The sequence below is a fragment of the Lolium perenne genome, chromosome 1 (assembly GCF_019359855.2).
Source record: "Lolium perenne isolate Kyuss_39 chromosome 1, Kyuss_2.0, whole genome shotgun sequence".
Classification (NCBI taxonomy): domain Eukaryota; kingdom Viridiplantae; phylum Streptophyta; class Magnoliopsida; order Poales; family Poaceae; genus Lolium; species Lolium perenne.
The window spans coordinates 20,559,120-20,582,794 of record NC_067244.2 but is presented as its reverse complement, the minus strand read 5'-3'; the positions used below and the strand labels follow the sequence as shown (position 1 = coordinate 20,582,794).

Below are 23,675 nucleotides of genomic sequence, written 5' to 3'. Positions count from 1 at the left end.
TAAAGATGATAGGAAGCATGGATTATGAGTAACGACTAGTCTAGACTAGTCGTGCGACCAGTATATGAGTCGTGACTTGACTGTCGACTAGCTTGTTCGACTCGATTAGTTTGAAGAGTCGAGCGGTCAAGCGACAAGTATATTTCTCTCGATGTACTTGGACCGTCTAGTTGTGGACTAGTCTAGACTAATCGTGGTATTCGAGTCGATTGACTCAATTTGGGATAGGTTACTGTCCATAGGAGTTGGTGGAAATAAAGAATGAAATCCACAACTTCTTAAATACAAGGAAGTTTAGAGCTATGGAGCAATATTTAGACGTGGAGGATGAAGCTGAAGTTCAAAGACATTGTTTCATCATCTAGACAAGATAATTTGAGGCCTATTCCATGAACTTCTAGGTTCTAGCATTATTATGTTATGTAACTTGTGTTGAACTAATGTCGATTTAGTTACTAAATCTCTTATCTGGTTACTATATACGATAGTATTTTGTACTAGCTACTGATGCAGTACATATCAACTAATCGAGCAGTAGTCTAGACTAGTCACGACTAGTCTATGAGTCGGTACCCCAACGACTCTGACAGGAGAAGAATAACTAGACAAGATATCACTAGTCAAGTAAAATACATCAATCACTAGTTCATTATACCAAAAATACTTATACAATACAACCACTAATTTTGCAAGTAGTAATATAAACAGAGGACATCAATGACTAGTTCACTTTTTGTAGTCATCAGACACTTCACACATACTAGTTGAGTATATCAAACCAACATGCTGACAATATGGTGGATTTAATATTGATTACATTACCAACCTTTTTTAGTTACTCATAGCAATTTCTTGGGGATGTGGTCATCGTAAGACGTCGACAACAGATCCAGGTCTACCGGGGTTCACCAGCAGGGATTTACCTCTTGCAGTAGGTCCCCTTGTCCTTGACAACCCCACGCACCCCTGGCGCCAACAACCTGAAATAGAAAGAGGCCATATAAGGGAAACATTATCTCCACCTTCAATAGCATCGATCCCTAGGTAATTCTTTATGCATCTACCAGGACAATATAATTGATGTTTCAGATCAGGATCCTACAAAGTTTAACATAACTAACATGGAAAATCACCAACTCGAATAACATCGATCCCCAGGGAACTCTTAATCATCAACCAGGCATAAATACGGTGGCAAATATAGCTTGGAATTTAAGATTAACCACATCAACAGTTTCACACATCATGTTTCCATACAAAAATATAAACTATGCATCTAGCCAGTTATCAGCTTGCTTATACACCAGCATTACTGGTTCTCCGTTAGTTGGTTTTCTGACCAATAAAAGGAAGATATTAAGCAAGATGAAACTATCACTTCTTGGGATACTCGTTACAATCAAGCCATGTGTCACTTAAGCTACGAGTATATAACATGATGAAAAGAAACTATCAGTGGGTTATTTATAGAGACAAAATTACATTATTATTACAGGTGGTGTGCAACTACCTAGTCAATGTTGGAAGACCGCTTCACGTACTGTCAGACCGAGTCATCAGGAGGCGCTCACCGCGCTCTCGCCGCGCACGTTCGGTGTGTGGCCATTCCGCACCGCACGCACGCCACTCCGATAGTTGTGTAATGTACTAGGATAGATCCTCTCCGATACTTATCCTGTAACGTGTATATATACACGCCCCTGTTGATCATTGCAATATAGTGAGAGTTACACAAGCTTTCTGTCAAAGCCACCATAAAGCATAATCAAGATGATTTTGTCTTAACAAGTAACGCATTCACGTGGATTATGATACAATATAGAACACTATTTGTAATTCAGACAATATAGCCCGGCCTGCAACAGACAACAGTTAACAACCGTTGAGTCAAAGTGTCAAACTAGCCTCATGGATTATGATACAATATATAACACTATTTGTAATTCAGACTTATAGGCCACTATTACATTACTTAACATTTGAATGGACTAAAACTTGTCCAAGGGTATTTGGTGTATAAGGTCTTCATAGAATAAAGTCATATCTAGGAAATTCTTACAAGTGTTGTTTAATTTGTTATTAACTGCAAATCCAGAACACCTTCTAGTTTACAAAATTTTGTTTCTAAGGAGTGCAAGGATAACATCAACCTACAAATCCACGATATTATCAAGTTTACCCGAGTTCATTTGGATTTCGAGTGATAGAAGTGTGGACTTTTAGCATGGTCAGTATTTTACAACGATATCAATATATATATATATATAGGTCAATAGGTGTGACGGAATGTACCTAATTATAACAAAATTAGAATATTGATATGAAAAATAAACATAAGAAAGAAGGCATTTCTATTTATGAACCTTGGTAGATATGTTTTTGTATTTATGGGCGATTTCAACACCACAGAGGTTCTGCTACTCCATGAGAATAAAAAGAATTAGGACATGTTCCAAACTTTTGTAAATGCATAAGAACGAATCAACTCTAACAGGCAACTAGTTTAACAAAGTTCATTTCAAAGTAAGTAATGCAGGGATAGTGGTTAAATCCATGCACCAATCACCAAGCACCAGCCTTGTCAGGTGGCTAAAATGGTATTGAAAAGAATAAAAAATCATACTGAATAGAATGAACCATCGGGTACAAAAAGCATAGAACTACACACATATATATTATGTTTTGTTACTGTATGCATCTGAGAAAAGTAAGTGAAGAACAAAGTTATAACATAGAATGACCATGAATCTTTGGGACAACATTTGTGATAAAGTTTGATGGGTGTTCTACTACGAATGGAGATTTTGTTTCAAGGGATTCAATCAGACGACCACATAGTGCTACTCATATACCCCATAGCAGGCATAGAGGGCACTTTGTAGCTAGTGGAAATTTCAGAAACATGCCAGATCTGCATAAAGAAATAATTGCATAATCTAGGTAATCAACTACAAAGATAAGTAACCAACTACAAAAATATGGTTGGCTGGGAGCACTCTCAAAAGGAAGCCAAAATAAACATTTTCATATATTACTGAAACAATACAGGGAGTTTCAAGGCACGCTAATTGATGATTAATTTCATAAAAAAAGGTAAGGCAAAAGAAAGCTAGTTCCTGTTTCAGGACATAAATGACTGAAACCACTCGGGCAGCATGCAAATATAGGTCATGTGCAAGTGGAGGCCCTATATATCACATGAAGAAACTTAAAGCTAAAGGTAACATGAATACACTAGAACTCTACATACTATGGGTATGTAATGATAGTTAAATTAGAAGCTGAGTGACATACATTGGCAGATTATTTGTAGGACTAGAGCTCCAATAATGATCAACTAAACTTCCTGGATGGAAGCTGGTCACCATATAGGTCAGCAAACTTTGGATGCCTACTTCCACACACCGCGGGCTCGTGTTGCAATATTATCCCCATGCAAGTTATTATTGTTGTCTGATTGTCTCCAAACTGATGTACAATAGAACCCATGAGTATACACCCATGAAGACATGAACTCCAGTGATGAGAAAATAAAAAAAATGATCATAATATGATATTGCCATGGGGTAAAGAGGAAAAATGACATAGTTTCTTGCTTTCCTCTTACAGAACAACATGCCATACATTCATAAGGCTAATTTATCTAGAACAAAATAATCATCCCAAACAGCAAAGAGACCATACGATGTAATAAAGGAGACCATCAAGAACGAATCAAGGCCAAATAGTGTCAGCATAACTCAAAAAAAGTATGAGGAATCAGTGGTATCTAGTGAAAAATGTAGATCAGGTTGTTAAAAAACAAAATTTTCATTATGAATCCGCAAAATCATGACTTGGGATATGAATAGAAAAATCACCAGCCTTCATTACATCCAATTAGAAAAAAACATCTACAATTTCTAGATGGTGAGTCCATCATTCAGACCAAATGTACTTGAATTTTGCAGTAGTGGACCTAGTGGTACACTATAAAAACTGTAGAAAGTAAACAATGAGGCCGTGTGAAGAAAGAACAACCAATCATAAAAAAATACGAGAAATGTTACCTCAAAACTCAGCTCAGTTAGGTGTTATTTAATGGATCTAATGCAACATGGATTGTATGAATAGAGGGGTGCAATGATACATAAGAGTGCAACTAAGACAGAAGAAAGTAACCAATAAAAAAGGAGGGACTTTATGTTTGCTCTGTTATACTTTTTAAATCTGAACCATGGGTGCCCCCTCCCTAGAGATGAATACATGAAGGTATGTAATTAGTAATCTAGACCTGGAGATATCTCAATTTTGAAGGTAACAAGGCTTAATTAATTTGTTTCATGATCCAATAGCACATTCACAAGGTAAGGAAACAGACTCGTGAACCGAGATATGCACCTGTGTCGCCGCTGACACCGCTGCAGAAGATCTTTGGAGTGATCGTCAGAGAAGTGCTGAAACTGCTGATGTTTAGGACAGACTGCTATAGCTATGCCCCAGACCTACCTGACTCTTTCTCCAGGTCCGATGGCTGGAAGCCTACAACAAATTAAGCAAAATGAATAAATAAACATACAATAATACGAACAAGAACTTTTGACAAATCTACTATGAATAGTGCATACAAAACAGCTGCAGGCCAATTAACATGCCATAAATAAAAGAATCAAATATCCCACCTGCAAATTTTTAGACAACCCACTTCAAAGTACAGGCAGACTTACACTAGAAAATACTGCGAAGTAAAATCTGCACATTATAGTTTAAAAATGTAAACCCACCAAAGACATGACACGTAATACTTTAAAAATCCACAGTGTTGTTTCACTCCAAGACCACAAACTTGTCCACGTCTATGAAAACCTCTAATAAACGAACACAAGATACCATGTATCCTACTACAGTATGCCCTGCCTATTAGTACCAGTTTTAAGGGACAATTTCAAACATGCAACAGAAGTAAGCAGAAGTAAGTCCATCACTTTCAGACGGCCTTGTTGCTTGGAACAACATTGTCTAGGGTAAGCCTAGCAGCAAATCATCAACTAGGCGCACCGCGCCGGGTTGCAAGCAGGAGGGCACATGGTGCGGCGGCAAGAGCATGGTTGTGGTCGGCACCAGCTGATGAGCTGTTTCTACTCAACCTATGTGTCTCCCACCAACAGATTACCCATAAAATCTACAGTTGGCGGTGGGTGCCGACTTGGAGACGGGTAATGCGGCCGGAGCCGGAGACATCCACAACAGTCAGGTGTGCTTGCGGATGGTGTAGGCTCCAAGGGAGCCAGCGAGGGTCCCATTGCCGCAGCTTGTTGGCCAGCTACATCTGACAAAAATAAGCATGGTCACGAGGATGTTTGTAAAACAGAAATAGAGATATACATGGTTATGTCCAGTCCAACGAAAGGAAGAAAAACAAACAAGCAGGCCTACTACGGGGCAAGGGGTGCTTTGAACACCTCCCAGCTCTCGGCCCAGGCTGCGGGGAGGCCTGAGTAGGAGAGGGTTTGGTGTGGCGTCGACGCTGGTGTGACCGCCAGTGTAGATGCCAGCAGTCAACTTGAAGAAAGATGCAAATATGGCTTAATCGAACAATGTAACGTGCACCTCCAGATTACACCAGAGGTGGCAACATTTCTATCGTCCCACACTAGCTAGACAGTTGGAATAGAACTATTGTATCTTGACTAAAACTGATCCGACTTGGTGCAAATACACTTTTCTGCATGAAAGTGCACAATGTCTACAAGTGCAAGCATACATGATGGCATGAACCATTGGCACTTATATGTCTATAACATACCGAGCAACAAAGCACATTATACAGAAAGATGGCTAGAAGACTGCAAGTTTATCTGTGAACACTTCAGTATACAAAAGTAGATAGTTCAAGAAAACACCTAGATACATAGCATAGTATCATATCCATAAATATATAAGCAATTGCCATGGACAATTATCAAAACATAAAACACATCGGAGATTCTCCAAGTATATGAAAACTTATGTAAAGTTAACACCCCAATAATATGTAGAGTTGTAACTAGGGTGAACCATATGAATCAGTTACTATACAATTTTCTTTGGATGAGATAAGCCTGAAAACCACTCAATTTTAGTTACAGATTCAATGAGACATGGTTCTTTGATTGCAAATGTCTGGTGTTAAATGTGAACACCAAAAGTATACGGGAGTACAACATTCATGAACCACATATTCTTCATTTCCCCAAATTCCCGATGTTCAACAAATATAAAAAAGTGGACCCCAGAGTTACTCCACTTCACCCACATAGATAGACCAATAAAACTTGGAGAATCGACAATAGAAGTGAAAGTAATTCTTTTTGCCGCTGAGGCAACAACATGCCTCCTCCTGTCCATGCACAAGTAAAGCAGATCTCTGCTTCACTCACAACTTACTCTGAAAATTAGTACTCTAATGAAGGTGCATTATTAATCCGCGCAGAAAAAATATCCCGGAGAGTGTGTGTGCAGTGTTGGTAGCACCAGACATGAACAATGCTAAAATAGTTCTGCCGTGGTGTCCCATTTCCGCGGGGTACAATGCGTACCAAGGTTGTACGTAACAAATCCAAATCTTTCTGTAAGAAAAATCTCAAATCCATTCAAATTTTGGCTTGGTTGGCTGTACCTCCTGCCTGCCTGGTAGAGTGTACTCGCACTTCTGGTTGGCCATGTGTAAAACGATTTCTCATTAGCAAAACTACCGATTGAGCTCATTTATTTGTGTTTGTACACGCTGAAGTGGGGTACTAATTAATTATTAATCCGACCCGACGAACAAATCTTCCCTTTTTTGAGACCTGGACAGCCAAGAAACCGACAATCCCATGCTTAGTGAGCCGTACATTCAGTTAAGAGAAAAATTTCAAGAAGCTTATTCATGGCACAAAAATAGCAGTACACTGTAAAGATAACTCAATAACACGTAGACTTCTAACTAAGTAGAACCATATGAATCACTTGCTATACAAGTTCCTATTGACGTGATAAGCCTAAAGACCACTCAGGTCTTTGAATTCACAGGTCGTTTAGAATGTGAACAATAGAAATGTACGAGAGTGTAGAATTCTTGAACTATATAATCCATTTCCCCAAATATCATGAAGCTGACATAAGAAGTCTTGAATTTCTTATATAAAGTTATGGACTCCATAGTTACTGGATTTAACCCACAGAAACATACCAATTAAACTTGGCACCTTGTTTCCGATTGAACAGCTGGAAAAATATAAATATAACCGTACAACATAGGAAGGGGTGATTCACCTAGTTTGCAATTGAACTCCTAACGCTCGCAGATAGTTCAGGGCCCGAGGATGGCTGAGTTGGTGAGAGTCCAAGGGCCACGGCTTGTCAGCTGACCACATCAGCTCTACGCGTTCCAGTCGGTTGCTATGTTATGGCCATGGACGCCAAAGATCAAACCTTTCTCTTCCTGCACCTCCGTAAGACCCGGTCAATCGCGAGCAATTCATAGAAGATGCTGTAGTAATTAATATTGCCATAATTGTAGATTAATTATCAAAATTGGTGTTCAAAACATAACTTAACACTGATAAAGGAGTAAAGTGGATAGCTAGAGAGCAGAGGATTTTTTTATAATTCACGAGTCCACTAATAAAGAAACCTATCCAACTAAAAGAAATACTCAAACTACCTATAGCATCAGCATGCAGATACTAGTTGTCAAGCAAGTTACAAGAAACATGACATAAGTGAATACCTTCGAGAGATTGGAAGAAGTGGAGGTCAAAGCTGCAGGCCCGTAGATTGTCAATTCCATTCCAACCAATGGTAGTAGGGGACAACTGATGAGAGATATCATGCATCAAATGCCAAATTGTAGACTGTCGTTGGTGTCCATTCTCCTGGCCGAGTCATAGTCCTTGAGAGATGCGCAGGTTGTTTAGACTCCATTTTTGTAAGGTAGAAGAGGAGGATGATTACACGAAGATACCTTTTGTACTATATATGTGACCAGACTTGTTGATGACGAGATGGCTATAAATTGCGACTGTTTCCATAGGACACAACAACGCGGAGTCAAGATAAAAGTAAATTGCTCGTATCAGCTACAGAAGAAAATGTGATAAACCATTAAAATCTAAATACATGTACGAGGGCAACAAGTAGAACAAGCCTATCTTTCTACAAATAGTTTAAAAAAATCATCAGTTATTTTGAGTGAACAACAAACATATCTCTTTGCAATTTTAGACCAAGATAATACAGAAACTATGCATTAAAATGTGAACTAGACTAAAGATCAAAGGAGGGCACAATATACGCGAGTTTTCCAATCGCATTGAAATGCTCACAAATCCTCCATGTTCAGGAACGTCCATTTAAATAGGCCATGGAGTATCAAAGGTTTGCTTCTGAATAAGCCTCTACTTCGAATAGACTGGAATAGACATGAATTTGTTCAGGTTTTTTGAAAATCTTCATTAATTTATATTACATATTATATTTGTGTTCTAGTTTGTGCATCCAATATCCCGTTTTAACTAAAACAAGGTCTACAAACAGAAGCTTACAGGTTCCAATCATACAACACTAAAAGCTGTGCAAGATCGTATCATTTTACAAACAGTCGGCTTCCTGCAACTCGGTTTGTTGTAGGGATAGAGAGAATAGTAGATGTCTCACCGTTTTCATGGCCTTCTTGCTGTCGAGGACGAAGCCAGGGCATTGTTAAAACCTGCTGCGACGGAGGAGAACGTGGGGAGGGTGCCCTGTCGCCACTGGATGGAGGCAACCCCAAGCTGCGTTTGGCAAAGAAGGTGACTAACTCGGCAGCATAATAATAAATTGCACCACAAACCCAATACCATAAAAATGTTGCAAAATTTAGCAATAAATCACATTAAAAAAATAGCTAGAAGACTACAATTTATCTGGGAACACTTCAACATCAAGCAATTTACCATAGACAATCATGCGTTCTAGGAACTTTTGTATCTAGTTGCGAGCTTTGTAATAAAGGACTGTATATCCCTCTCTTGTACTTGTTACTATGTTTAATGAAAGGGGGAAGAAGTTTGCCAAATTCTTTTTGACAGTTATCAAAACACACCTAACGGAGATTCTCCAAGCAGATGAAAATTCATGTAAAGCTAACACCCTAATAATACATAGAGTTGTAACTAAGTTGAACCATATGAATCAATAACGATACAAGTTCCTGTGGATGACCACTAAGTTGTAGTTACAGATCCAACGAGACAGGGTTCTTTGAATTCACATGTTGTTGCCAAATGTGCACACTAGAAGTGTATGAGAGTACAACATTCTTGAACAACATATGTTATCCATTTCCCCAAATTACCTTTTTTGCGGGGAAATTCCCCAAATTACCTGAAGCTGAACACATATTAGAAAGCCTGTAATTTCTTATATAACGAAGATATGGACTCCAGAGCTACTCCACTCAAGCCACATAGATAGTGCAATAAAACTTGTCACCTAGTTTCCGATTGAACTGCTGGAAAATCATGTATATATCACCAACGGTATGCAGGGGCATTTTACCTTGTTTCCGGTTGAAATCCTTGCACTTGCAGATGATCGAGGCCCCAAGGACACCGGCATCCGACCGACCGTCAGGGTCCCAGAGCCATGGCTCGTTGGCTGGCCGCATCAGCTCCACCGTGGTCTAGCCGCCATGCCGCTGCCCATCCTTGGTTGATATTCAGTACATGAATTTCCAGGTGAACATCCCCCTGCGATCAAAACATTCAGGTCCATTGGATTAACACACAAAAAGGCAGTGAAGAGTCAAAATTTCAAGAGATGAATTCAACAATACGATCAACTCGTACTTATATACAAGCATCAGAAACCCTTCCCGTGCTTTTGTTCAGTCAAATTTTCAGACAAGCACATGTAGATTAGGTATTTGTCCTAGTGGGTGGAAAAATAAACTAGCATCTGTGAACATGTGGCAGTTTCACATCGTTTGGACTTGATGGTGATAGATGGTACATGTATCCAAAACAGTTGTGTGGCAGGCAAGACCGTGGTCCATTAACAATCTCATCTTTTACACGTCACGGCCTTAAATCTTGTGTTTTTAGGCGTGGACAGGGAAAGGGGTTCACTCGGGAGCTTACAGCGGGCACGGCCGGGTGAGCTCGGCGCGGATGGGTCGGAGCCGTGGAGGAGAGCACCGGACCGGACCACCGACGAGGGGGTCCATGTCGCGCGTGGTGGTCGGAGAAGGAGCAGAAGCCAGGCGAGGGCGTCCTGCTTCGTTGCCGACGCCGGCCGGCAGTGGAGCGCTAGGGTTTTGGCATGGGTGCGACCGGGGGCGGGCGCGGGAGTGCGGCGGCTGTAGGGGAATCGGCCTGTGAGAAGGAGGCTGCGCGGGGGTAGCCGGTGAGCAGCGAGGATGGGCTCCGGTGAGCGGAGCTGGGTGGCGCCGGCGGCGGCGAGATACGAATCGGGCTGATCCGTACTGAGAAGAAAATTTCTAGAAAAATGAAAGAGATGCGATCTGAATCGAGCGAGATATGGAGGAGACTCAACCCAAATTTAGCAGTCCATTTAAACCGCCTCCACAATTCCAGGCAGAAACAGCGCCAAATCAGTCAGCGTAATTTTACTCCAAAATAAGCAAAACTTTGGCAGGCTGTGTACTCCTTGGTCCTAACATTTTGGTTTGGCGCCACCTTACCATAACTAATCACCGATAATTTTCTTCTGCTCGTGATATGCATATCAATCGAATGCATCATGCCGATTCCGTTGGAACAGAAGGGCTGACGTTTTTGAAGCATAGCATGCCTACATGACAGACAATTAATTTACGTGGTCTTCCACTCTTCTCCACCAATCGTTCATCCTTTCTTTTTTCTTTTGCACACGAGTAATTCAGTTAGCTAGCTAGGGTGCTCTAAATTGAGTTACCTCATCTGAATATAGTCAGATTACCTAGCTGCACTGCACACACTTGTATATCTTCAAATTGAATAGTCGGGCTTGATGGCTCGGGTTTTTTTTTACGAATGGCTCCAAATTGAATAGGGGTGGGCAAACCGGTTTCACGGTTTGGCCAGCTTTAGTTTAGTTCATCTTTTGTCACTAAAGTAGAAGCGAAGATTTGATTTATGAAAGAAAAATGAACTACTTCCACTAACTGGTTACTGTTCCAACGGTTTTAGTTTTGCACACCCCTAGCCACCTCCTACTATGAGCATGAGGAAACCGGAGACATAGCAACTATGTGCAATGTATGGGCATCATGCGGCTTGCCGATGGAAACTCCATCAACGGGTGGCAACCATTACCAATGGTGACCCCTAACTCATGGGGGCCCGCATGCTACACAATGCATGGCTAACACATAATCTAATGATCACTAGAATGATGAAATCACGCGGATATCCATAGTGGTGAGGCGGGCGGTGCTCCAACAATAAGTCGTGGAACAAGAATTGAACTCATCTGATGTAGTATCCCGTGGTGAGAATTACGTGACAAGCCAGCAGGTCGGTGGACACGAGCAACCGAGAGCTACGCATCGCCCATTGATTTCGCTGTGTCGGGGCGGCGAGGTGGCGTGTATATTCTCCTGACATACCGTTCCATGTCCTTTGTCGGAGGGGGTAATACAGTGGGGATCGTTGGTTCATGTATAATAATGGGGTTGTTCATGTATCGTCAACATAACCTTCATGGAAATAAATGTTTGTTAATGTTAAAATTAAATTTCTCATTTTTATGTATTTATTTGTGAAATTGAAAATGTTGGGAACAAAAAACATTTAAATTGTTCATGCATTTGCCAAAAATAGTAAAACAAGATGAAAAATGCATGTGTATCCTTATTTGAGGTGGTCACAAGAATTAGCTAGGGACAAAGTATATGGGAATTTGTGCAACATGGAGACTTCTACCACCAACGTCCAGATATACAAAAGCACATTCATCATGGAAAGGAGGTCGAGTCACTACACAAAACCACAATCGTAGACTCCATAGCAATGAACCCTAGAACTAGTATGTAAATCTCGTCAGGTGCATCCATAAGCCCGTTAAGTTCATCTTGTAAAATCTTGTGATCATACTTATAATAAAGTCTGAGAGAAACTCTTCATCATTATCATCGTTTCTTTGAGGTGATGTTGTGTATATTCTCCTGAAATACCATGTACATGTCCTTTGTCGGAGGAGACAATGCGGTGGGGCATCGTTGGTTCATGTATAATAATGGTGTTGTTCATGTATCGTTAACATAACCTTCATGGAAATAAATGTATGTTGATGTCAAAATTAATTGTCTTGTATTTTATGTATTCATTTGTGAAATTGAAAATATTGGGAATAAAATATTTAAAAGTGTTCATGTGCTTGCCCAAAACAGTAAAAGAAGATTAAAAAAAATGCATGTGTATCCTTATTTGAGGTGATCTCAAGGATTTGTTAGGGAAAATCATATGGGCAAGAGTGCAACATGGAGACTCCTACCACCTACGCATATACAGAAGCACATTCGTCATGGAAATGAGCTCAAACCACTACACCAAATCACCATCGTTGACTCTTCAGACATGAACCCTAGATCCAATCTATAAACCTCATCGGGTGCATCTATAAGACTGTGGAGTTCAATGTCTAAGTACTGTACAATCTTGTGATCATACCAATAGTAAAATCTCTCTTCATCATTACCCTCATGTCTTTGATGCAAATATGTTGCTCTCAGCCCATTGCCAAACAAATAAACCCATCTCCGATCTCTAGAGTGGGATTGACTTCGGATCGTGCAAACAATGCTTACTCAAATAGAGAGTGTAATATTAATTAATTTTTATAACAATGCATCACAAATGAACTAATAGAGGGCATATATTTTTGGATAATAAACTTTAGTTAACTTTTATATGGACTAATCCCACATATAATAATTAATATAGTGTAATTATTGTAAGAACCAAATAATTATTTGGGATAGCTAGGTTGGGGGCGTCCTAGTTGGAAGCTAGTTCCCTCATTGTCAATTCTGATACTATTCTACAATCGTCATGCCTAGAGAAAACATAGACATCCTCGGCCTATGCCATCGCCACAGTCATGCTTGTATCATTTATAATTACATTTGGCACCACCATTGCCATTAAGCCTAACTGTCTTCTTGCCATCGACACTTCTATTCCACCTCACCGCCCCCAACCACACCACCCCAACCACCGCCCTAACCGCCACCACCTGACACATGGAATGCTAGGTGATCTCGAACCCCTAGCATAAAATAAGGGCGTGTGACGACACATGGAATGCTAGGTGACCTCGAACACACACGGATGGTTCTATCAGTTTATACCGGGCATGCGACATCTATGGCGCTGTCGACTACGTCTTCGGCAACACCTCCATCATCTTCCTAAACTGCACCCTCAATAACCAGCTCCAGATGGCTAGCTAGAGCAACACCGTGACGGTGTAGGGACGCACCTACCCGATCTAGAACATGGTCACCACCATGCAGGGTTGCTCCATCGTGGTCACGCTAGAGCTCGCCGGCAATACGACCTTTGTTGCCATGACCAACTACCTCGTCCGGCCGTGGAAGCTATACTCGCGCACAGTGGTCATCGGTCGTGACGCTGCCAACTCCTATGCCGAGGATGATGAAGCTTGATGCATGACATAGGTTGCTTCCCTAATAGACATAGCGCTCGTGTGCTATGTGTGGGTGTGTTGCGGCTGGTTGATGACACCTCCAGTAACCAGTGGCAACATGTATCGATGGTGACCCCTTACAGAGGCCGCATGCTAGGCAATGCATGGCTAGCACATAATCTAATGATCCTCAGAATGATGAGACCACAGAGAGATCCATAGTGGTGTGTGGCAAGCGGTGATGCATAATATTACCAGGTTTTATTACCACTAGGTCGTAGTTGAGGGATCTATTGTGAGAAGATAGTAGATCCATAGCGAAAGTTGTGGGCTTGTCCACCGGGCACGGCGGGTCTATCGCGCGCCCAGTGTAGTAACAACCGTCTAACCTGTTTACCAGTAGATCAAGAGTTTGCGTGTGGAGACGGGCTTTGTTGGTGGTTTAGCAATGACAAATTATGTTCACCCACAATACATATGTGGGGACGACGACATGGTCAATGCCGAACGACGACGATACACCTAGATCGATAAAAAATCTAAGAAGTGTGATATCGTGACCAAGAGGTTAATGGGATTGATATGATAGTAATATCAATAAGATGTGCGCAAAGTACATGGAAGCGGGACGGAAGGAACTCAGAAGTTAAGTGTGCTAGTTCCCTCACGGTCAAGTTCGCTATTATTCTACAAGCCTATAGAAAACCTAGACATCCTTGGCCTTTGTTCGTCGCCATAGCCATGCTTGTACCATTTATAATAATTGTTGCCGCCGCACCATTGCCATCCGGCCTAGCCTATCTAACTATATTTTTGGCACTGACACTTTTATTCCACCTCAGTGGCCCCACCTACCCTAACCACGACCACCCCGACAGATTAAATGATAGGTGATCTCAGACCCCTAGCATAAAATAATAGTGTGTGAGGACATGTGGAATGCTAGGTGATCTCAGACGTGGGCAGGATGGCTCTATCAGTTTCTATTGGTGGGCGTACAGATACCAAGAACTATGGTTTTGAGATATGTTTCTAGAAAAATTCCATGACCCTCCAAAATCAAGGAAACCTCATGAATTTTTTCAGAGTTATTCTATCGTTTTTTTTCAAATTTAAAATAATTCTGACCAGATTTATACTAGATTTGAGTTTTACCTGAAACTTGTCTAGAAAATCCAAGATAATTATACGTCCGAACTCAACATAGTTAGCCCAAAATTTTGTAGTACCATGTGTGGCTAGTACTAGTTTAGCTTCATATAGTTATCACAAACGACCGGAGGCTTACGGAAATGGGCGGGAAGAGGTAAAATAAAATACTCCAGTTATCGTGGGTCGGAGTCCACTATCAAATTGGGCCAAATTGTTTGGGTAATCAAGGCTGCAGTTTTAGTTTAGTCCTGGCCAGAACCCTAATCCCCATTCTCCTCTCCGCCGCCGCTCCTCCCTCGCCGTCGCCGGCTGCGCCCCTCCGCCGCCACCCCATCTCCTCCCCTGCGCCATCCTCGAGCCTCCTCCCCCTACGACCCCACTTCCTCCCGTCATCCGCTCCCGCCCCCAGCGCCGGCAACGAGAGAGCCGGCGCAGCCAGGACCATGGCGTCGCGGCCTGCCTGCTCGCCGGCGCGCGCGTGCACCCTATGCGCGCGGCTCCGTCGAGCTGGCCGGACTCCGTCGCAGCTTAGCCGATGCAGTGCTGCAGTGTTCCACGCCGGCGAGGTGTCTCCGGCCACCAGGACGCGCCGGCCGCCAAGTCGCGAGCTGCGGAAGGCCGTCGTCCTCCACGCGCTGCAAGGAGGGCGTCTCCTCGGAGGAGGGGAACCGCGCTGTTCGGTGGTCTCCCCCAGGCCCGCCATTCCGGCAGCAGCTGCTCCTGTTTCCTCCGTCTGCGTGTGGAGAATCAAAGGTCGAATTTTGTTCTTCTGTATGTCAGCTTAGGGGCTCTAGTAGAGTCCTCTGTATGTAGGATGCACACCTATATTTAGCAGCATTAGGCATGTGTAGTGTTCGGTAATTAAACCATGATGCATGAAAAAAGAAAAAGTAGCTACATTATTGTTCGGTAATTAAAAAAAGAAAAAGTAGCTACATTAGCAGTGTTGATGTCAATTTTCAACGCCTTGCGATGAGAATTATGAGCTCTATTTTATTATGGTCCTGACATCTAGCCTCATTTTAATTTCCAGGTTGATGGGAGTCTGCCCGTGGCTGATGATGTCATTGCAAGGAACTGAAGGAGGGTGGCTGGCTGGAGATCAGGCGTCCATGGCGTGCAGGAGCTTGCCCGAACGCTGTTCCAGATATCATCGACATCAGCAACAAAGGTCATTTTTTTCTCTTTGGCCGCCTAGGCGTTCGGAAGTGATTATTTCGATTGGTGTAGAGGTATTGTGCAAATCGTTGTTGTATGGTGCAACATGTCGATATATTCTGTAAGATATAGAGCTTCATTTACTTGTTGCCATACCTTTGCTTTGCCCATTCATTGCATATAAAAATAGGGTGTTTGACCTGCTTTCCTGTTCAGCTTAATGATTCTGTGTGGCCACTTATTGTATTTGTTGAAATGCAAATTAGTGCAATTGTTTCTTACATATAGTGCAGAAATTTGTAGAGGCGAGCATCTCTCCATTTTTATGATTAAGCATTGAAACTTGATAAATTTGTATGTTTCTGCAACTGTCGTTGCTCTGGCCGTAACATTCAGTACTATACTCTTTTTTTTAAAAAAAAAAAATGGGATAAACACAACTAATCTGGTGATGCACATTGCTGAGTCATTGTGGTTCTGGGACCCAACTTCCTGCTTATGATTAAACTCTGGTGATGCACATTCCTGCTTATTTATGGTAGGAGGCATCTTGATTTTACTCTGAACTTCTTTTGACAGAAATGCCTGTTGGTGTTGCGCTATTAAGATTTCATACTTCAATACTTCCCTCAACATGTACTTAACTTCCTTTTTTTCTGCCTTTTCAGATAGGTCGGCTACATATTTCTTCGAGCTGCTGCATGTTATTGATTTTGTTGGACAGCTTCAAAACACCGACATCCACTCGAGTTCACTCGCAGATGCTTATCGTATGAAGGTGTACTTGGCTAATACTTTGTACTCATCATCGTTGTATCCATCTGCTTTGATTATAAAGTGTTAGTCTGTTTATTTAGCCAGTCATACCTTTTATGTGAATAGTGGAGAACCTTAAGTTCTCAGTTGTCAAATATTGCAAGCTATTCATGTTCATGCCATGTTATATGATATGTTAAATTTCGGTTCTTAATTTGAACATCTGAAGTATCTTGCTTTATGCAGGCAGTCGTACAGGAAGATGCATTTGAGCTGTGCAAGGACAACAGAGTCGGCCAGCCAACAGGGAAGAGCGGGCTGTCAGCCGCAGAAAATTGATGACATTGTACAACTCCGTGGGCTGCCATGACTCCGACATGGCTCTAACGACCACCTCCCCAACGAGCTACTGCCGGTGAGCTCCCTCTTACCCTCCTGCAATCTGTTGTTGCTAACAATTGTTTCATTTTTTGAGTTTAATCAAATGTGCTTGCATGTATAGATGGCAACTTGTTTCAGTCAAGGAAAAATTGTTGTGCGTTGGCAATTTGGCAGTAGATGTGTAGGAAATAGTATGTGTTCAATTGTTTGCTTGATGTTTGATATGCATAGGTAGTGCTGAAAATCATGCATATTTTTCAGGTTGAAAGCATGTCGGAGGAGGATCTGAAGGGCGAGAACCTGCGTCGGAGTGGAACCGGGAGGAGGAGGTGTTGTGGCGAACACCATCGGCGACATCAAAAAGTGCATCGTGGAGGCACTCAGGTGGTTGTGAATGGACTAGTGTACTTATTGCGATTGTTTTAGTGTACGGAGCTTCCACTTGTTCTTCTGGATTTAACGATTGAATTGGTTCTAGATTGGTTGGACAATAGTTTAAATGGTCCCATAAATCTCAAATGGTTCCCTAAATCTCAAATGGTTCGGTCATAATTGAACTTTTGCTTACAGTATCATCCCCTTATTATTTTGTTGCATGCAAATGGTGTAGCGTGATTCCAGTTATGCCTAAGTTGGGAACAATAGGTTCTTAATTGTCGAATGTTGGATGCTTAAGTTGGTTACATGTGCGCTTATTAGTTGCTGTTATTTGGATCCTTCTATAAATATAAGTGTTCTTTTTACCTGACCATGCTTTGTTCTTGCTCGAGGATAACTAGGAGGGCTAAACAATGAGAGCGGTCGCCTTGGTCTGACCCCATGTGTTTAGGTATGATTCTGGTCCTCTCTGTGATTTCTTACTCTTGTGCATGTAGTTGACCATGTAGCCTCTCCACATGCCCATTGCTGGGCTGGAGTATCCAGTTTTGTGTCAACATAATTTATAACGTTTAGTAATATCACTGTTGTTGTTGCGGTTTGTATTCAAGTCGAAGGAGTTTTATTGAAGCTGTGGGTTTTATTTTGTTGTTTTTCTACCACCAATCAATCAGATAAGAAGAGTTGTTGCTACAATTCGGTGAACTTGATGAAATTTTTTGGGTGATTTCTGGTAGTACTGGAATCGTGCCATTGCAGGTACTAGTTGATATTCTCAGCATTTAACATGCTAGTCAAGTTGGACTGCGTGTTTGAATGCATCTAGAGGTAGGTGTGCTGGTATATGCACTTTTAACTGTTTCTGCTATATGAATTGTGGTCTCTGGATGTCCAAAAAGAGGCAAAGGCCATGTCAAGTTTTTCAACACCATTGATGATTAAACTTGAAGAGTTTGTTAGTTAGCTAGTGCTTTTGGTTTCTTAAAGAAGAAGAAATCGATTAACTCGCTGCGGTTTGTTTGTGCAGGTGCAGCGAGGCAAGCCAACGGTGAAGCGCGGGCAAGGCAGACGCACCGAACGACGACATTGTAGAACTGTGTTGCCGGCTAGCTCAGGTGGAGCCGCTGCCGTGCTGGCCTAGGACCGGTTGGGTAATTGTGTTGGTGCTGTCATATTCATCATTCACGTTTTGTTAGCATGTTAATTAGCTGAACTGATGCACTTTTTTTCTTAAAGAATTGGTGGCAAGCTTGAATTGGCAAGTTGAGCTCTAATTTGGAAACCATCTTACTTAGTGAGCCTCAGTATGTTTATACTAGTCCATCCGTTTCATGAAAGTCGTCGGAAATTCGTCCAAATTCGGACACTAAAAAGAATTTTTTGATAAATTTTCACGGGATGAAGGGAGTAGTATAGATTATTATAGAGTTTTGAGGTGGCGTGGCCGAGCATAGCTGCAATTAGTGCTGCGACTTGGTTCCCTGTTTCGTTTGGACGACTTGGTTGGTTCCCTGTTTCGTTTGGACGACTTGGTTGGTTCCCTGTTTCGTTTGGACGAAGCGCGGAGCTTTATCTTTTTTCGTTGTTTGGGTCATTTGGTGGTATTTAATAAAGGGAGCTCCAATCTTGAAATAGGCTTTCGCTCAGCTTTATAAATAAAGCAAAGATCATACAAGGAAAGCACACACACGAAAAGTGCTGGGCAGCAGGAAAAACATGCCCAACAAAACAAAAAAAGAAGATACAATTCGGAGATTGCACGGACCGGCCAGATCTAGCGGACTGATAGCCGGCCGAGCTGAGCACGGAGCACCCGATAAATTTAGCTATTGTCGATGATGCCAAACATAAAGACTCCTTCTTCGACTGGAAATGGAAGAATGGATGGATGGATTCCGTTGTAGATGATGTGTGTACAAGTCTCCGATGGGAAAAAGAAAAAAAAGAGAGGAGAATTTCCAAGTTTAGAGGTGGCGTGGCAGATGGCAGTTTAATTTTGGAGGCGGTCCAGGCAGGCAGAAAAGATTGCACGTAGAAAGTGGATTAGCTAATTTAGGTTTGGAGTCGATCGCGAAAAGAAAGGAAATTAAGAAAACAATTGGATTCGTTGGAGCATCCTCCCGTTCATTTCCTTTCCTCCTCGGCGCGCCCTGGTTAAAAAATGAAAGAAATGGAGGGGTCGCGCGATGGGAAGAGAAGAAAACACCCGCCCTGGTGATTCGAGCGAACGAGAAACCGGCGGGTGGGCAGTTTCGATTTCGCGGCGTGTACTACAAAACAAACAAAGGAGACCGCAGTTTCGATTCCACGTACGCGGAGAAAAAAAAATGCCCCACTGCGAGGCCTCGCTCTACGACGCGCTCCTCGACGCCAACTGGGCCCAGCTCCGCCGCGTCTGCGTGCTCGGCAACAGCTTCCTGCGCTACGCCCTCCAGGCGGAGGAGAACCGCTCCGGCCCCGCCGCCAAGGCCCTCCAGTCTCTGCGTGCTCGTGCTCCAGGCGGAGCGCTTCGCGTGGGAGGAGCGCGTCGACGAGGCCGGGGATGTGGATGAGGGCGACGGGTTCGCACGTGCGTTCAACGAGACGAGCTGGCATTTCTTCGAGGTGGACGACCATGTCGACCAGAGGAAGGAGATAAGTCCCGAAGCTTTGTCTTTCGAGAAATTGTCACTGTGATTCTGTGAATTGTATTGTACCTGATTGCACAAGCATTCAAAGATTCAGAGCTGAACATCTTAGCAAAGTTTAACCCTGTATTTCAGTGAGCTGTATTACTCGATTGGAGATGCATCCAAAGATTCAGAGCTGGACATCTTAACAAAAATGTATCACTGTAATTCATGAATTGTATAACTTGATTGGAGATGCATTCAAAGATTTAACACTGTAATTCAGTGAGCTGTATTACTCGATTGGAGATGCATTCAAAGATTCAGAGTTGGACATCTTAACAAAATGTATCACTGTAAGTCTATGAGATTGGAGTACTTGACTGGAGGTGCATTCAAAGATTGAGAGTTGGCATCTTAACAGAATTTTGTGTTTGCTTCACCTTGATTTGCAATGAGCAAGAATGGACATATGCGGTTTCTTAGTTTCTGAATTCCTAAGAATGGCACAAGGCGCATATGTCCATTCTTGTTCAGGGGATAGTACATAGTGTTTCTGAAAATAAACTCTCAGTACATAGTGTTGCATGTGTCATTGTAAGATGCTCTGGTGTCTCATGAGGTTGTTTTGTTTAGTTTTCTGCTGTGAGAATTGGTACTTTGCTATAATTTGTATGCCCCTTTATTACTCTTAGATCATTTACAGTCCTGGTTCATTCAGTCTAATCGATTTGGTCCAAAGCTGGGAATTTCCCAATTTCACTATGTCCTGGTGGATGTGCCTTCATAGAAAATGCACAAAAGTTAGTCTGGATCTGTAGCACTCTTGGCTACTCTTGCATGAAACTTACTCTTGATCTGTGGCAATGCACACCGGGTTCAATTTGCTGGTACCTGAATTTAGTATATCTCATTATATGCATAATGTGAAGTTGTCCATATGAAGTACAAATATTTGTTTGTTAGCCTCTTCAGTTTTCTTGATATAGGGATGATAACCGAGGTGGCAATGGCATAGGTAATTCTCCTTGTTTTTTCTTCTGGATGTCGCTCTATTAATTCTATCCTTCTTTAATATGGCATGTCAAGTTTGATGTGACTTGCGTATGGTTTAACAGCGGATGAGCTCCCAGGGCGGCAGCGCAAACTCGCTCAGCTCCAAGAATGTTTCGTCCTGATGGACTGCATGCTTCCACTTTGTTCGTTGTTTTGGCGGCACAAGATGATATTTGCTTTAGATGAGTGGGCGGTACTAACTTGGGTAGTAAAAGATGGATGTTTTTTGTTGATGGGGCAGGGCAGCTCCGGAGCTCCCGGATACATTCTCCATGCATCACGAGTCAGGTGTGACATGTTTTTTTCTTTTCCTTTTGTTCTAATTGCTGCGCCATTTTAAATTATCATACATTTAACATTACCTTAGTAATAACAATGTGGGGTTATACTCAGTTTCAGAAATGGCAACTGAACAAGCAACCTGGATATTTGCTACTAGCTGCAGTCATGCTGAATGCGATATCAAATGCTGAATGCGGGATTAGTTTCAGAACCCCCTATTGTTTTCTTTTCCTGACTCTAAACCTGTGAGGTTGAATTTCTAAGTATTTCAGGCCATGCCAACTCATTCTCATACTAATATTCCTTCTTTATTTGACATACAAGGTGCCTCCCATGCACGGATCCACCGTCTCCCTATTCTACTTTTTCTAAGTTATGTCAGTTTTTTTCTCTATCCATTCATACTAGATGTAAAACTTGTAAAATCCAAACTAGAAGTTTAATTTGAAAACCGTTTGAACATTTGGTTTCCTATTAAAAAGACCTACAAAATAAGTCTAATATTGAATAGATTTTGATAACTTAAAAAAACAAAATCAAATATGATGAAACAAGGTGAAACTTTTCTTTGAAACAATTTCTTTCATTACGTTTCAAACTTGGTTCATCAAATTTAGAAAATATTTGGCAATTGCCGTAGAGTTCCAGTTTAAAAACACATTTTTGTATCTAGTTTTATTGTGCATCATTATGTTTATATGTATTTCAGAATTCAAATTGAATTTTGTCCAAACAAACAATTTTATGTGGGGTATGCATAGTACTATGTGCATGCAAAAGATTCTCTACCTATCCAAATCTTAAAGCATATCACACAAATCGATGGAGTGGCGTTTTGGAGGCCAAGCTACATGTAGCTCTTTATTTTCAAAGACTCAAAATTCGTATTTCAAAGTTTTCAAAAAACTGAAACAAAATTCTAGAGGTAGCCAACGATGTATCCTAAAATGATGCAAAATCTCAATGCAAACTCTTTTATATTATAGGCTACACGAAATTGATAAAATCTGACAAAATTAGTAGTCTTAAAATATGTACTATTCACTATAAAATTTGTCAGAATTTATCATATTTGTGTACCTAGAATATAAACTAGTTTGTATTGAGATTTTACATCATTGGCTATCTCTAAATTTGATTTGGATTTTTCAAAATCTTGAAATACGAATTCTGAGTGTTTAAAAGTAAAGAGCTACGTGTAGCTCGGCCTCCGTTTGAAGTTTTTTCCCAAATTGGTGGTGCTACAAGTCCATTTCTCCTTAAGGAAGGCCATCTTTTTCTTTCCACTATAGGAATTGAAACCCGATCGGATGCGGATTAGATAGTGCCCTTCCTAAAACCGTTAACGAGTAATGATGCATATACGGATATTGCTGAATACAAATTTGGAGCAGATGCGGGTGTAAGATAATAGTAATAGACTTATATCTTATAATGAGCCGACTATAGAATGGTAGAGAAATATATTGAAATAATGCATAATAGTTTCAAGTTCAATCATATAATATTTGGTCGATTTGTTAGTTTCTCTAAGTTAGGTAATTGGTATATTACATGAAAAGGGAGCCCTGGACCCTTATCCTCTCCCGCGACCTGAGAGGCGATTTCTGAATCCCACCCCGTCAACTCCACTTCGCCGCCGGCGGCTCGCCGGTTCCCCCTTCTCGGTCGGCCGCTCCGGCGGCGGGAGGTGGGGGAACCTCGGGCCCCGGCGTGTACATAGTGTAGGTGTTGCTAGGGTCCTCGCCGGCGGCGTCAGGGAGTTGGTGGCGCGGCTGGTGTTGGTTTTGCAGGTGGTGCTCTTCCTCTCCGGCCGCGGTGCTCGACGGAGCGTCGCGGCGGAGCGTCCCCTTCCGCGTGCTCGCGGCCCCCCGGGGTCGCCGTGTGCGCTTGATCCCCTTCCGAATCTCGTCGCGGCGGATCCGGTCGACCTTAGTGAAGCAGTTGGAGTCATTTCAAGGCGATGCCGGCGATGGAGCGAGGCGGAGGCTCTCCGGAGTTCGAGGCCCGACGACTTCCCGTCCGCTTGGGGATCTTCTTCCATCCAAGGCATCAGTGGAGAAGGAGCGGCGGCGCGCCATCGGCACGTTTCTCTCCTCGTTGTCGACATCAATCTACAGAAGGACTAGGTTGGAATTTCTGAGTTTGTGGTGATCTTTTCTGTATTTTCAGCTGTTTCCTCGCAAAAAAAAGGTAATTGGTATATTGGAGTCAAATTACTAAAATTTGGTGAAAAAATTCTTATTGAGATACGGATATAACTATTTTCAT

The 23,675-nt window shown here is 42.0% G+C and overlaps 2 long non-coding RNA genes across 5 annotated transcripts; one reads left to right on the top strand and one right to left on the bottom strand.

The window, feature by feature from the left end:
• Positions 1-5,091: 5,091 nt before the first annotated feature.
• LOC127343724 (uncharacterized) lies at positions 5,092-10,233 on the bottom strand. 2 transcript variants are annotated; one of them, XR_007877476.2, is made up of 7 exons: positions 10,122-10,233; positions 9,541-9,731; positions 8,659-8,774; positions 7,967-8,081; positions 7,733-7,894; positions 7,276-7,444; positions 5,092-5,308 (listed from the first exon to the last, which is right to left on the bottom strand). It is a non-coding gene; the product is annotated as an uncharacterized lncRNA (long non-coding RNA). The 2 variants fall into 2 exon arrangements; XR_007877477.2 differs by having other exon boundaries at positions 7,967-8,023.
• A 4,762-nt stretch (positions 10,234-14,995) lies between these two features.
• LOC127343714 (uncharacterized) lies at positions 14,996-21,864 on the top strand. Of its 3 annotated transcripts, none has more exons than XR_007877474.2 (8): positions 14,996-15,537; positions 15,818-15,955; positions 16,611-16,720; positions 16,945-17,113; positions 17,341-17,466; positions 17,859-17,908; positions 18,485-21,410; positions 21,516-21,864. It is a non-coding gene; the product is annotated as an uncharacterized lncRNA (long non-coding RNA). The 3 variants fall into 3 exon arrangements; XR_011752228.1 differs by having other exon boundaries at positions 14,997-15,537; positions 17,341-17,908; positions 18,485-21,084; positions 21,185-21,410; XR_007877473.2 differs by having other exon boundaries at positions 14,997-15,537; positions 17,341-17,908.
• Positions 21,865-23,675: the final 1,811 nt, after the last annotated feature.